This window comes from Pseudophryne corroboree, chromosome 1 (genome assembly GCF_028390025.1).
Source record: "Pseudophryne corroboree isolate aPseCor3 chromosome 1, aPseCor3.hap2, whole genome shotgun sequence".
NCBI lineage: Eukaryota > Metazoa > Chordata > Amphibia > Anura > Myobatrachidae > Pseudophryne > Pseudophryne corroboree.
Genome location: NC_086444.1, coordinates 1,029,915,960 through 1,029,932,912, shown reverse-complemented (window position 1 = coordinate 1,029,932,912; position 16,953 = coordinate 1,029,915,960). Strand labels below are relative to the sequence as shown.

The 16,953-nt window shown below is 43.2% G+C and overlaps 1 protein-coding gene across 5 annotated transcripts in view; it reads right to left on the bottom strand.

Moving 5' to 3' along the window:
* The window catches only part of STOX2 (storkhead box 2), a 248,373-nt gene that overhangs the window by 134,218 nt on the left and 97,202 nt on the right, over positions 1-16,953 (bottom strand). The gene's annotated exons all lie outside the window — the stretch shown is intronic.

Genomic DNA, 16,953 nt, shown 5'->3' with positions numbered 1-16,953 from the left:
TTAATTGCTGTCAGCTACAAGAGAGAACGCTTCACTCCTGAAAGTGGAAACCTATTTATATGCATAACAGGACTAGTACATTGTCCTTAACACACACACAGAAACATAATGTCTACCCTATGATATACTGTATCTCACGTACCAAAAAAGTACCTTCTGTACCATAGAAAACCATTACTAACCCATGTCGATGAGAGAGTTAATCCAGACCAGCTTTTGTGGATTTCTTTCTCTAAAGCAAAACAGGGCTACAAATCACTAGAAAGAAAAGAAGTGAACCAGCCAAGAATCTATTTCAAGGACAATATGTTTGCATGTATTTCCCCAATCTAGACTAATTTAGACCATAGTAGGAAATGTAACTAATGAAGAACGTTTAAAATCAAGCATCTTCGAGTCCAAGCCTACTTGCAAAAACAGCACAATACAGGCTGCCGCCATTTTTAGACTACTGAGCAAGGAGGGGCACCGGATCAGAATTTGCGGTGTCCACTGTAACTACCGATACATGTTTAACACAACATTGTCCATGTTTATACAAAGTGATGTAATTCTACTAGCAAACACAAATGAAGGGTCCGCACATAGAAACAGAGATACAAGTTATGCAGTGTTTTCATGTACGCACCTTACGTAAGGGGTTCTGATAAGAAGTACGCCATAAGGCTTCAAGTAAGAGTTATGCATGCGGTATACACTGGAGATACAAATGATTGTTTTTAAGCAGTATTCGATGGATTTTCAATCACTAAAGTATTACGTAGATGTTATTTTTTCTTTAAAGGGTTGTAGCCAACACAGAAAAGGACCCGTTACTCACATTAAGTCTATTTTTTCTTAGTACAATCGGACGCGAGACGGATATAAACCTATTCATACCAATGTGTGCCTGGACAGCAATAAAATAGATGGCAGTGAATTGGTTACTGTGACTTAGAGGGGCAAGTAGAGATTGACCTATAATCATCGGGTAATATAGAATTATATTCGGGACGTGAGTTCACGCGTAAATTAAAAAAAAATAAAATGCTCACCTCTTTCTCTCCTGCATTTTATCATCTATGTGCATGCCCTGCTTTTAAAACTTGCTAAAATGTGCTCGGGCAGGAAACTCAGCAAATGTGAAAAAAAAAAATGCTACACACTGCAGTCTTTTTTTTTTTTTTTTTTTTTTTTTTTTTTGTAAAGAGGTTCAAGCTCGTAATCCCAAAAGATTCAAAAGCATTACCTCACTGCAGCCTTGAGGCAAACTGAGCATTCACTCTGGGTCTTACCCAGCATCCTTCCCTTTACACAAAGACAACAGAGGTGTGACCAATCGCGTTGCAGCTAGCAGGCTGTATTTGGACGCTCCCTCTTCGTATTGCCCATTGACAAGCTGGCAGGCAGGCTCCTGAACCTGTTGGCATGGCAACATGTCCCAGGGGCTCCCTATAGGGCTTCTCACTGTACTATAGTTTTTTTTTTTAATTTAGGCTTTTTCATTATTCCTCTTTTAACCTCCACTCATATAATCAACAACGGAGCCTTCTGATTTGTTTATGTAGGATGTAAACAGTAATGTGCACTAATGCCTGGTCATGACACGCATGGCTTAATAATACACAACTATTTTAACCCTTTGTGATCACCAATCCCTTTTGTGGACACTGCTGATGAGGCTCTTTATAATTCCTCTGTCGCAATTCACAAACTTTGTGAATTCAACGACCAACATATAACACTGCACTGCGCCATAAGACAAAGTGTACTATAGGGATAATTCTATATTTTCCTTTATGTGATTCTCGCACTCACGTTATACACAAATAATAATCTTATTTATATCATGCTTTTTTCAATAGGACTCGAGGCGCTTTACAGAAACAATGTACATAATACAAATAAAAATCTGTAGACCTGGAGTGAAGGTCACTTATGGGGAATGCTGTGAGAAGAGAGAGGTGCGGACAATGAGCTGATGCAGTATACTGTACGTTCTGTACGGGTGATCTGAATTGTCCTGTATACAGTTCATGACTGCAGATGACTGGAAAAGGAATGTGTACAAATATTACATCACACACACAAACTACCAAGGCGCTGTGTGTGTGTGTGTGTGTGTGTGTGTGTGTGTGTGTGTGTGTGTATAAACGCATGGAACACAATCATAAACAATTGGTTAACTACCTCATGTAGCCATTTGAGGATGAGACCCTAGTTTGCTGTGATAATGAACTGCAGCTAGCACAAAGAAAGATGATGCCTCTCACACACACAGAGTAACAGGAAGAGGGATATTCTGTTACCACCAATCAGTGAAGAAGAGACAGGTAAGTAGATGGGTCTGGTCACATGGAATCTGTTGCTAAAGCTCACAGACCCTCCCCTGGAAAACAACAAAAGCAGTAGTCTGCCCCCTCCCTTTCCACGCTGGATTGCTGATCTGTCCCTGCCGTCAAATAATGGCAGAAATGCTGTATTTTCTAATGTCTTACCCGGGATCCCTGAATAGAAAGAGAGCAAACAGGACATTCAGTGTGTGCCGGGCTCATGCTGATGATGATGACTCCAGTGCAGGCGGCTAGGAGTGGTGGGGGGCTGGGTGAGAATTGCTAGTGACTGGCAGTGTCATTGGTTACTTCATTACTCAGACACATGGACAAGTGACACCTATGGGGGTTGGATGTCCTTTGGTGATGACTGACTACATTAATAGCTGTTTAGAAAGCATGTGAACCACAATTACCAAAGCCCTGTAAGCTAATGCCAAAAACATACTGTTCTGCCACACAGGAATGTAAACACAAATGCAGGGACTGATGCCGTCACACTGACAGCAAGTACAGATATTTACTAGTGTGGCTATAAAAATATACACAATTACATAATATACCCTATCCACATGGCTACAACATGACTTTTACTTCAGCAACCATTACTGGCATTAAGGAACCTACTTTATCTACAATCCACAAGGAAATCTTTTTCAGGACAATATAAATCGATAAAAATTTGCAGGTACATGTTCGCTAGCCGGTCACACCTACAGTATGCTCTTAACTGGAAACAGAGACATGAGCTTCCAGTTGCAGATTACAGGGAAAAAAATAATAAAACAAAAATAAATAAACAAATAAATATGTAAAAAAAATAAAAGTTTTATTTTTTTAACAAAGAGAAAAATGTTTTATATTAGTAATAATACACTGTTTCCTCTACAACCCCACACGATCCCCATCCTGAGGCAGTAATAGTGAAAGTATGACATTGGTGGTATTTGTTAAATAACCAAAACCTACAGATGTGTCCTCATACTCCTAGCCTCAGTACACCAAGCAGTGCGAGCCACCCAGCGCGAGTGAGCCGCCCCGAGTTGTGTAGTAACTTTTTCGGCCGGGTCTACGTCTTCGTTTCAATCAGTTGCAACAAACTTGCTTCATGATGTTTCACTGATTAATTTAATATGCAACACTTGTATATCAGAGTCTGAATCTGCATACTAAGCACAAAGAAAGTTGGTGTTAAAAAAAGCCATGGTCACTGCATTGTAGCGCTTTGTATACAGATTCAGACTCGGTCGCACACAAATATACAGTACAAATGTTGCATATCAATCAGTGCAGTATTGTGAAGTGAGTTTGTTGCATTGCATTTCAATTAAGATGAGCATTTGAGCATAAAAGACGCTAGGCGCAAGCTGAGCTGGTGAGCCGAGAAGGGATATTTGGCGTGACTAGTGTATAAGTACTGTAAATCTGTAGCATTTACCTGAACGTTGGCGATACTCATCCATAGCCAGGGCTGCCGACAGCTTTGCCGGGTACTGTAAGAGGGGTGTGGTCAACTCAGGGAAGTGTGGACAGGCCCCTCTGTGCACAAATGTAAAAAAGAGACTGTGTGCGCCCACAAAGTGGGAAAGAATGCTACACAGGGTGGGTGCCGGTTGGCCGTCAGCCAGAGGTGGAATGGGGGGAGTGGGATGTCGAGTGCGCTGGCCCCCCCTCTGCTACCGCACCTCATGCAAGGAGAGAGAGGACTAACTGCTGCTGCAACAGCCTCTCTCCACAGTCCAACACACAGCAGCCTGTGCTGGGCTTGTGAGAGAGGCTACTGTAGCAGCAGTCACTTCTGTTTCCCTGCCCGATATACCACACCTCTGCCTGTTATGAGAGTGGAGGGGGCTGGAAGGGCCCCCTCCACAAGGGTAAAAAGAGTACCCACTCCCCCCTTCCCTCTTGATGCCACTCTCCATAGCAACCACTGGCGGTAGCCTTTGATGAACCACAAAAATAAAAACAAAACTACATAAGGCACATTTAGCTTTTGCAGCTGCATGGGCTGAATTAATTGATAAAAATAGTGTTTTAAACATCAATTATTTCACTCAAGGTAACTGCAATAAAGTAAAAAGTGGGAAGTTTGGGGAGCAGAGCATTTTGTACTTAGTAGAATGGCAATAGATGTCATGCAGGTGGATGGAAATCTTCCATGGAGCAGCAGGGTCTGTGGAGTATGGGAATCACATGCATATTATATTACTGCATATGTATAGAACTGCGGTTCTGAAATCTGTCCTCAGGCCACCCCAGCAACCCATGTAATATGGTAAAATACACAACAGCCCAAATGGACTTGGTATATAGAGAAGCATTTATACAAACTTCTTTGCAAATTTGCAGTGGTATAAAAAAAAAAACGTTTACTACAGCTGTCTCTGGTTCATTCATTGGTACATTTAATTTAGAACACACATGTGGCTTTGCTTAGCCACAAGATACATAGTTATACTTGGGGGGCTGATCAAGAGGACACCTTCTGGAATTAATAGTCATTTTAGAATATAATATGCCCTGGGCAAAGTGATGGGATGCACTACTAATATATACCTGTCAGTGGTGTAAGGGGTGTGGCATAGAAGATCTACACTGTCTAGGTCAACAGTATACTACATACTCCCTTTGATGGTACCTAAACCCTGGTTTTCTATACCTGTCCTATATTGTCTTGTACTGTAAGTGCCGTTTTCTTGTTTGCACAATTGATTATGTACTGTGTAATTGGGCGCTGCGGATCCCTTGTGGCGCCATATAAATAAAGGACAGTAATAATAACAGTCATTAGGTCGAAAAGGATGACAGTACAAAAAGTTGACACAGAAATGGTCAACACATACAAGGCCGACACACCATTTTTTTTATTATTTTTTTTGGGTGTCATTTTCACAGACAGAGCACAGGGAACCTCAATTAGTGTACTGCGTCCCCTTGTGGAGCCAGTCACCAGGTTACCATTCCCAATCGTAGTCCACGTGGATGGTAAAGTATGAAAAAGGTGTGAAAAATGCAAAAAAAAAATATTTTTTAAAGTGACGACATGTGTTGCCAGGTTGACCTAATGACTGTCGATCTACATGTTGTCTGCTTATTCATTGGAACGTGATGTGAGGGGAAATGCTACAGAAGGAGTTTCATTAATATTAAAGCAATGAGTGATAATCTATAACAGCAGAAACTCAATAAGGTAGCATACATACAAACAGACATTTTCATTAGGGCCCAATATGTTCATGTCCAACATGAAGGAAAAAATACAAAAAGTAAATTGAGTAACAAATTTTAGGCAAAATTATAAAACATTCCAGGAGACAAATACATAATTGTACATATTTTGACAGAACATTTCAATAGCATCAAAAACCATGGGGAACAATAAGCAAAAAGAAAGATACAATGTTCCTATGCATATAAGAACGTTTCAGGAAATTGACAATTTCAGGCCCGTACACACAAATGCCACATTTAAAGCAGGTCTGAGTTGTTGAGAGCCGATGTTAATGAACATCTCTATACAGAGGGCCCCTGACACTATGGGTCAAATGTAATAGAGTGAGAGTTTCAGAAAGTGAGAGATTTGGTAAGGTTTTTTCAGTTGTTTTTTTTTAAAGTGGCAATCATTTATACTGCAAAACCAGATCGATCTTTCTGTGCAAATGATTGCCACTTTAAAAAAAACCTGCAAAACCTTACCAACTCTCTCACTTTTTGAAACTCTCACTCCATTACAGTTGGCCCTAAAAATGTGGTTACTAAAAGAAAGAAAGTTTCACCAAAATATAGGCTAGCACTGCCTTTACCCAAAACTAGAACATAAACATACATTTCCACATAATTTACTTTGCTGCTCCTAACAGAAATAGATAAATTGTAGTTAGTGTCCTATTAACTAGTAGAGGAGATATGTGCTATGGGAGAAATTATCCTTCAGAATCAAGTCTGATTTCATGGGCACATGATTTTTCTGGTTGTCTTCTCAATTAATACTTAATCAACACGTTTCTCTGATTCCTCCATGGTCTCAGAGCTTCATGTTTACATTTGTAGTAGCCTTATGGTCATTTATCCTCAATTGTTAATGTGCATTTTTGGTTTTAATTGTTTTGTTTATTTTATTTTTCTTAAAAAGGTATACAGTTTATTTTCATATATAAAAGCCATAAAATAAAGAAGAGAAAATACAAACTATTATTGTATGCAGGGTCAAAACTGGCTCTATAGTGTAACATTCAAAACCTGACGTAGAGTTCTGAGAGAAGGAAACAAAAGCTGCATTAGAATAAAGAAACCACCACAGCACAAAATGTTTCTCCTGGTGAAAATTCTGCACTTAGGACCTTATTCAGTAAGGATTGCAATTTCTGCTAAAACGCAGTTGCTGCGATCAAATAGCTGCCGCACAAAAATAGAGAAAAAAAAGCCCATTGCAGAAATTGCGAATGCATCGCAATATGCGGGCTGATCGCAAAACCATACGCAATTACCGGAACATCGTAGATTTCGTCTATTTGTGCCAGGCAAGGTCGTCCACAATTCTTGCGACACAAGAGGCTGGAAGTGGTCATCGCTGACATCAGAGACCCTCCTTAAAAACGCCTGGAAACACCTGGGATTTTTTAGACACACCCAGAAAACGCCAGGTTTCCGCCCAGAAACGCCAGCTTTCGGTCAGTCAAACAGCGGCTGCGTCGCTATCACGATCCTTATGCAATTTTGGCCACTATTTTTGCTCACGCATGTGCAATGGGAATGCTGCGCATGTGCAGTCGCTTGATAATCGGAATCGCAAATTTTACAATCCATACAAAGGTCCTTGGGGCCTAATTCAAGGTTGATTGCAAAACAACACTTTCCTCTAATAAGCAAAACCATGTGCACTGCGGGGAGGGGGGGGGGGCAGATACAGAATGTGCAGAGAGAGAAATGGGCCCTACAGACTCGGCGATGTGCCGCCGAGCTGCCCGACCGCCGATACGGCAGACGGGCAACCGGGCGGCGGGAGGCAGTGACGGGGGGAGTGAAGTTTCTTCACTCCCCCCGTCACCCGGCTCCGTAGACGTGCAGGCAAATATGGACGATCTCGTCCATATTGGCCTGCATGCACAGCCGACGGGGCATCAGCGATGAACGACCGCTGGGCCGTGCATCGTTCATCGCTTGTGCCTCCACACTGACAGATATGAACGTTATCTCGTTCAACAATGAACGAGATCGTTAATATCTTGCAGTGTTATCGCCCAGTGTGTAGGGTGCATTAGATTTGGCTGGGGTGTGTTCAAACTGAAATCTCAATTGCAGTGTAAAAATAAAGCAGCCAGTATTTACCCTGCACAGAAACAATATAATCCACCCAAATCTAAGTCTCTCTGCACATGTTACATCTGCCACACCTCCACTGCACATGGTTGTGCTTACTAGAGGAAAATGTTAGTACAGTAGATGGATTTGCTAATAACTACATTTCAACCCTATATTGTGGCAATGAAGTGGTAAGCTTCTGCACAGGAGACTTCTCTTGACATGCACATCTGAAAATATAAAGTCCTAGCTACAATGTTAATATTGTGGGTTAAACTTTTGGTATCATTCAGTTAAATTACTATTCTTTTTTTCGTGCTTGGGAAAGTTTTTGCAGATAATAAAGTCAATTTACATCCTGGATATATTTCAGGAATAAAAACACAATCAGTATTGGTCAAAGATGCAAGTTGAACCATTAGCAGGAAAAAAAAAAAAGTAATATAGTAATGCCACTGTATAGTCGTCATTGGTACGGAATACTGGGTTCAGTTCTGGAGGCCATAAGGATATAAATACATTAGAGAACTTAACATGTACAGTTTGGAGCACAGAAGATAAACGGGGGGACATGATAGAAACTTTCAAATATATCAAGGGTTTTAACAAAGAACATGAAGGAGAAGTTTTAGAACACAAGGACATGCGCCGAAACTGGCGGGAGGTAGGTTCAGAGGAAATTTGAGGAAAAATCACTTCAAAGAAAGGGTAGTGGATATTAAGTGGAATAGCCTCCCATCAGAGGTGGTTAAGGCTAAAACAGTGGAGCAATTTAAACATGCCGGGATAGACATAAGAATATTCTTACAGATACCTAAGGAACTAATAAGGGTGGAGTTGCCAAAAAGATAAATGAAAAAGAGTGACTAGATGGACAAGAGATTCTTATCTGACTTTGGGGGAATTCAATTACTGGCGAAAACACGTTTTCGCTATAAAAAGTTGCAAAATTACAGCAAATTGCTGTAAAAAGATATAAAATTTCAATTCACCAACTCTGAGCAGGTGATAAACTTCGGGGAAATCCCTATTTTAAGTTACAAATTTCAGAATTTGGTTCTGCACCCCTGGGACAACCCCCTGAATGACGAATTAGGCACTTAAAAGTTTTTAATTATTTTTAATTGCCCAATAATGACATCATTTTTGGGGTGAAAAAGTGCAAGATTATGGAAATTGGTTTACAAGTATATTTGGTGTTTTATGGGGATCCGGTCTGAAGATTGACACTGTCTAAGTCGACAATGTTTAGGTAGACAGTCACTAGGTCGACAGGGTTGGAAGGTCAACAGGGTGTCTAGGTCGACATGTGCTAGGTCGACAGGTCAAAGGGTCGACATGAGTTTTTCACTTTTTTTTCACTTTTTTATACTTAACGATCCATGTGGACTACGAGTGGAACGGTAATCTGTGCCGAGCGAAGCGATGTACCTTGCCCGACACGGTGCACTAATTGGGGTTCCCGGTCACTCTACGAAGAAAACGACAAACCCCCCCAAACCCCCCCTGTATGTCGACCTTTTGACCTGTCGACCTTCCAACCCTGTCGCCCTAGTGACTGTCGGCATATAGTGGTCGACCTAGGCACTAATGATCCACACCCGTTTTATGAGTGGGAAAAGTGTTTATAGACTTGCAGGTGCTTTCCTTCAAAAAGAATGTAAGCTCTTGTGTGAGCAGGGCCCTCATTTCCCATTGTTTTCAGGTCTGCAATTATTAGGTCTACTTTGTATGCCCCTGTTAAATGTGTGTCTTGATTTGCAAACTGCCTGGCACTAGAGAGAACTATGCTGCTGTACAAACCAAGTAATATTGATTGTAAGCTTGTGAGCAGGGCCTTCTTACCTCTTTGTCTGTTATTCCCTCTTGTTTTATTACTGTTTGTTCCCAACTATAAGTGCAACGGAATATCCTGACACTATATTACCAGTTATTTATATAGCGCACACATTCCGCAGCGCTGTACAGAGAATATTTGCCCATTCACATCAGTCCCTGCCCCAGTGGAGCTTACAATCTATATTCCCTATCACATGTACACACTATATAAGTAACTGCTATAATAATAATAATAATAATGATGATGATGATAAAGGGTCCCTAAGGCTGGGTACACACTAGACGGTGTGTTCTCAGCCCGACATAGCCGCCGTCGGGACCCGTCACAGAGCAAGTGCATACACATTTGCCGATGCAGGGGCATGTCACTGCTTGCGACATTCCCCGTCGTGGGGGAGAATTCACTAGTGACCCACAGCAGCGCGCATATCATGGATACACACTAGACGATGTATCCGATATGTCATGCCACGCCGCTATGAGGCAGTAATTCATGCAAAAGGGGGCCCAAACCAAGTACTGAGTACATATGCATGATTATATTTTTCAGAGGGCCGACATTTCTGTATTTAAATTCCTTTTTTTATTGATTTTCTGTAATATTCTAATTTTCTGAGATTTTGGATTTGGGGTTTTCTTAAACTGTAAGCCACAAACATCAAAATGATAGCAAATAAAGGTTTGAAATATCTCACTTTGCATGTAATGAGTCTATATAATATATTAGTTTCACCTTTTAAGTTGAATTACTGAAATAAATGAACTTTTGCACGATATTCTAATTTTCTGAGTTTCACCTGTATATGATGCTGAACATCTCATTAAGCTGATAAAGGTCAAAGGGTGATGATCACGTAATAGGGCTGTGTTTGTTTGTACCATAATTAGCATTTAGCTTTAGAAAAATAACCCCCTACACCCACCTGAAAATCACTGAAAAAATCTGACCCTATTACATTTTCCTCTGATGTGATTACATACAATAGTTATGTTATGTAAATATTCCACAAATGTGAACAAGTCATTTTAAAATGAAGCCAGTTCTTATTTTCACAAACAAAATACTTTCAGAAATGTCCGACACAGTTTCTACAAATCTAAAATAGCGCCTACACTCTATTTCAGTCTACAGTAGGTTTGTGCTTTTAAAAGAAGTAGATTTACAGTAAGTGAATGTGCTGGTTTAAGATAACCCTTGTAACAATTGTTATACATTATCCAGCTGGCTTGTTAAGAAATGTGCTCTGCAAGCAACAAGATAGGAGGACAGAGCAAAAGTGCTGCTCATTGCACGATGATACCAGCAAGAGCCGAGCCGCTATTGTAATGCACTGAGGAAGAAGAAGCTGTATGGTGTGGGTAGGGAAAGCCCTGATCTGCTGGGGATCAGCCAAAAACAACAACAACAACAACAAAAATCTGCACAGCAACTGTTGGACTGTGACAGGCCGTGCACAGGGATCCCGTTCATTAAGAAAGCAGCTCATTCAGCAAAATTATTGGTTATACTGTAGCAAGAGCATTTTATTTGGGTTGTACTTGCAACATTTGGAATTTATAATAAACAGAAACTGTGCACAAAATGTCTCTGGTGTTATCAGTAGCCGACTAGGATATATTTTTATAGTCTCCATAATTACCGGTTTATTTAAACAGGAATATGTTAAGGTGCGCCTGTCTGCACTAGTGACCCCATTTACAGAGGACACTAAATATGTAGCACCAAGTACCCCTCCAGTGACTCAGATGTGCCCCCCAACTTCTGCTCCTCAGTAGACACCAGAATTTTGCTTTACAAGCCCACAGCCGAAATATATGGAAATTTACGCAGATCGAGGCACATGGCACAGAGCAATGTACACTGTACACTTCATAAATAAAACCCACCGAAGGCAGTCACTTTATAAGCGGAACCAATATTCTTATCAAAATTAGTGGATGCTAATGAATCGAAAGAGCCATGTGTACTGTAGTAGGCTACAGGTTGCAGGAACCAACAGGATTCCAGCAGTTTAGACTTTAAATTTAAAGTGGGAATAATTTAAAAGGCTAAACCATATATGTTTTGTCTTTTAAACCTACCTGGTTTTGCCTTATAAATTATTTCTGCCTTAAATTTATGGGTGAAAGCTTTGGAACCGCTCCAGTTCTCACAACTCACAGGCTATTACATGTGGACCATTCACTGCACTGATGCAAACCAGTTAGAACGTGGTGAAACGGGTCTGGGACTCCAGGTCGACAACAAAAAGGTCGACACAACTTAGGTCGACGCCAATTGGTCGACACGCCTTAGTCGACATGGACAAAAGGTAGACAGGAACAAGGTCGACATGGAAAAAGGTCGACATGAGTTTTTTATGTTTTTTTGGTGTCGTTTTTTTCGTAGAGTGACCGGGAACCCCAATTAGTGCACCGCTTCGCTCGCCATGCTTCGGGCATGGTGCCTTTGCTCCGCTCCGCTTCGCTCGGCACAGATTACCGTTCCAATCGTAGTCCACGTGGATCGTTAAGTATGACAAGGTTCCAAAAAAGAAAAAAAATTGTGAAAAACTCATGTCGACCTTTTTCCATGTCGACCTTTTGTCCATGTTGACCTTTTGTCCATGTCGACCTAAGGTGTGTCGACCAATTGGAGTCGACCTAAGGTGTGTCGACCTTTTTGTTGTCGACCTCGAGTCCGGATACCGGTGAAACTTAGCAGACAACATTACTACGGTCATGTAACTGTAACTATGCCTGTAGAAATGTGCATATTGATCAATACAAGAAGACCTCCCTGTTTATCTTTATCAGGGAAATAGCATTTACATACAAACAAAATAATACGGTTATTAAAACCAGTTTTGTTAACACCAAACAAGTGGTATACACAGGAGCCAACTTTTTAAAATGATTGTGGGTGCCACCAATCTCCCATAGGGTTAGAGACTGCATCCACAAATGCAGTGTGGGAGCTCAATCACCTACACAGCTGTCTCCTATGGTGGTGACCCTGTTACAGCAGTCTGTCACTATAAATATTAGCAATAATATAAGCAACTTGGCAACATAATATAGAGCAGAGGGAATTCCGCTCATTAATATTCCCAACACGCGTCACTATCATTTCAATAAAAAATAAGAATTTACTTACCGGTAATTCTCTTTCTCGTAGTCCGTAGTGGATGCTGGGAACTCCGTAAGGACCATGGGGAATAGCGGGCTCCGAAGGAGGCTGGGCACTCTAGAAAGATCTTAGACTACCTGGTGTGCACTGGCACCTCCCACTATGACCCTCCTCCAAGCCTCAGTTAGGTACTGTGCCCGGACGAGCGTACACAATAAGGAAGGATTTTGAATCCCGGGTAAGACTCATACCAGCCACACCAATCACACCGAACAACTCGTGATATGAAAACACAGTTAACAGTATGAAACGATAGAGCCTCTCAACAGATGGCTCAACAATAACCCGATTTAGTTAACAATAACTATGTACAAGTATTGCAGATAGACCGCACTTGGGATGGGCGCCCAGCATCCACTACGGACTACGAGAAAGAGAATTACCGGTAAGTAAATTCTTATTTTCTCTAACGTCCTAGTGGATGCTGGGAACTCCGTAAGGACCATGGGGATTATACCAAAGCTCCCAAACGGGCGGGAGAGTGCGGATGACTCTGCAGCACCGAATGAGAGAACTCCAGGTCCTCCTCAGCCAGGGTATCAAATTTATAGAATTTTGCAAACGTGTTTGCCCCTGACCAAGTAGCTGCTCGGCAAAGTTGTAAAGCCGAGACCCCTCGGGCAGCCGCCCAAGATGAGCCCACCTTCCTTGTGGAATGGGCATTGACAGATTTAGGCTGTGGCAGGCCTGCCACAGTATGTGCAAGCTGAATTGTACTACAAATCCAACGAGCAATAGTCTGCTTAGAAGCAGGAGCACCCAGCTTGTTGGGTGCATATAGGATAAACAGCGAGTCAGATTTTCTGACTCCAGCCGTCCTGGAAACATATATTTTCAGGGCCCTGACAACGTCTAGCAACTTGGAGTCCTCCAAATCCTTAGTAGCCGCAGGCACCACAATAGGCTGGTTCAGGTGAAACGCTGACACCACCTTAGGGAGAAACTGGGGACGAGTCCTCAATTCTGCCCTATCCATATGAAAAACCAGATAAGGGCTTTTACATGATAAAGCCGCCAATTCTGACACTCGCCTGGCTGATGCCAGGGCCAATAACATGACCACTTTCCACGTGAGATATTTCAGATCCACGGTTTTTAGTGGCTCAAACCAATGTGATTTCAAGAAATTCAACATCATGTTGAGATCCCACGGTGCCACAGGAGGCACAAATGGGGGCTGAATATGCAGCACTCCTTTCACAAACGTCTGAACTTCAGGTACTGAAGCTAGTTCCATTTGAAAGAAAATCGACAGAGCCGAGATCTGTACTTTAATGGAGCCTAGTTTTATAGAATTTTGCAAACGTGTTTGCCCCTGACCAAGTAGCTGCTCGGCAAAGTTGTAAAGCCGAGACCCCTCGGGCAGCCGCCCAAGATGAGCCCACCTTCCTTGTGGAATGGGCATTGACAGATTTAGGCTGTGGCAGGCCTGCCACAGTATGTGCAAGCTGAATTGTACTACAAATCCAACGAGCAATAGTCTGCTTAGAAGCAGGAGCACCCAGCTTGTTGGGTGCATATAGGATAAACAGCGAGTCAGATTTTCTGACTCCAGCCGTCCTGGAAACATATATTTTCAGGGCCCTGACAACGTCTAGCAACTTGGAGTCCTCCAAATCCTTAGTAGCCGCAGGCACCACAATAGGCTGGTTCAGGTGAAACGCTGACACCACCTTAGGGAGAAACTGGGGACGAGTCCTCAATTCTGCCCTATCCATATGAAAAACCAGATAAGGGCTTTTACATGATAAAGCCGCCAATTCTGACACTCGCCTGGCTGATGCCAGGGCCAATAACATGACCACTTTCCACGTGAGATATTTCAGATCCACGGTTTTTAGTGGCTCAAACCAATGTGATTTCAAGAAATTCAACATCATGTTGAGATCCCACGGTGCCACAGGAGGCACAAATGGGGGCTGAATATGCAGCACTCCTTTCACAAACGTCTGAACTTCAGGTACTGAAGCTAGTTCCATTTGAAAGAAAATCGACAGAGCCGAGATCTGTACTTTAATGGAGCCTAGTTTTAGGCCCATATTCACTCCTGCTTGCAGGAAATGCAGAAATCGACCTAGTTGAAATTCCTCTGTTGGGGCCTTTTTGGCCTCGCACCATGCAACATATTTCCGCCATATGCGGTGATAATGTTTTGCCGTAACATCTTTCCTGGCTTTAATAAGCGTAGGAATGACTTCCTCCGGAATGCCCTTTTCCTTCAGGATCCGGCGTTCAACCGCCATGCCGTCAAACGCAGCCGCGGTAAGTCTTGGAACAGACAGGGGCCCTGCTGTAGCAGGTCCTGTCTGAGCGGCAGGGACCAAGGGTCCTCTGAGATCATCTCTTGAAGTTCCGGGTACCACGCTCTTCTTGGCCAATCCGGAACCACGAGAATTGTGTTTACTCCTCGCTTTCTTATTATTCTCAGTACCTTTGGTATGAGAGGTAGAGGAGGGAACACATACACTGACCGGTACACCCACGGTGTCACTAGGGCGTCCACCGCTATCGCCTGAGGGTCTCTTGACCTGGCGCAATACTTCTCTAGTTTTTTGTTTATGCGGGACGCCATCATGTCCACCTGTGGACGACCCCATTGATTTACAATCATTTGGAAGACTTCTGGATGAAGTCCCCACTCTCCCGGGTGGAGGTCGTGCCTGCTGAGAAAGTCTGCTTCCCAGTTGTCCACTCCCGGGATGAACACTGCTGACAGTGCTAGTACATGATTCTCCGCCCATCGGAGAATTTTTGTGGCTTCTGCTATCGCCGTCCTGCTTCTTGTGCCGCCCTGTCGATTCACATGGGCGACTGCCGTGATGTTGTCTGACTGGATCAGCACCGGCTGGTGTAGGAGCAGGGATTTTGCTTGACTTAGGGCATTGTAAATGGCCCTTAGTTCCAGAATATTTATGTGAAGGGCAGTCTCCTGACTTGACCAAAGTCCCTGGAAATTTCTTCCCTTTGTGACTGCCCCCCAGCCTCGTAGGCTGGCATCCGTGGTCACCAGGACCCAGTCCTGTATGCCGAATCTGCGGCCCTCCAGAAGATGAGCACTGTTCAGCCACCACAGAAGAGACACCCTGGTTCGTGGAGACAGGGTTATTAAACGATGCATCTGAAGATGCGATCCGGACCACTTGTCCAACAGGTTCCACTGAAAGATTCTGGCATGGAACCTGCCGAATGGAATTGCTTCGTAAGAAGCTACCATCTTTCCCAGGACCCGCGTGCAGTGATGCACCGATACCTGTTTTGGTTTTAGGAGGTCTCTGACTAGAGAAGACAACTCCCTGGCTTTCTCCTCCGGGAGAAACACTTTTTTCTGGGCCGTGTCCAGAATCATTCCCAGGAACATTAGACGTGTCGTGGGGACCAGCTGTGACTTTGGGATATTCAGAATCCAACCGTGCTGGCTCAGCACTTCCTGAGATAGTGCTACTCCCACTAACAACTGTTCCTTGGATCGTGCCTTTATTAGGAGATCGTCCAAGTATGGGATAATTAAAACTCCCTTTTTTCGAAGGAGTATCATCATTTCCGCCATTACCTTGGTAAATACCCTCGGTGCCGTGGAGAGTCCAAACGGCAGCGTCTGGAATTGGTAATGGCAATCCTGTACCACAAATCTGAGGTACTCCTGGTGAGAATTGTAAATGGGGACATGCAGGTAAGCATCCTTGATGTCCAGGGATACCATGTAATCCCCCTCGTCCAGGCTTGCAATAACCGCCCTGAGCAATTCCATCTTGAACTTGAATTTTTTTATGTATGTGTTCAAGGACTTCAAATTTAGAATGGGTCTCACCGAACCATCCGGTTTCGGTACCACAAATAGTGTGGAATAGTAACCCCGGCCTTGTTGAAGTAGGGGTACCTTGATTATCACCTGCTGGGAGTACAGCTTGTGAATTGCCGCTAGCACTGCCTCCCTGTCTGAGGGAGCAATCGGCAAAGCGGATTTTAGGAAACGGCGGGGTGGAATCGCCTCGAATTCCAGCCTGTATCCCTGAGATACTATTTGAAGGATCCAGGGATCCACCTGTGAGCGAACCCACTGATCGCTGAAATTCCTGAGGCGGGCCCCCACCGTACCTGGCTCCGCTTGTGAAGCCCCACCGTCATGCGGCGGACTTGGAAGAGGAAGCGGGGGAGGACTTTTGTTCCTGGGAACCTGCTGTTTGCTGCAGCCTTTTTCCTCTGCCTCTGCCTCTTGACAGAAAAGACCCTCCTTTTCCCCGCTTATTTTTCTGGGATCGAAAGGACTGAACCTGATAAAATGGCGCCTTCTTAGGCTGTGAGGGGACATGGGGTAAAAATGCTGACTTCCCA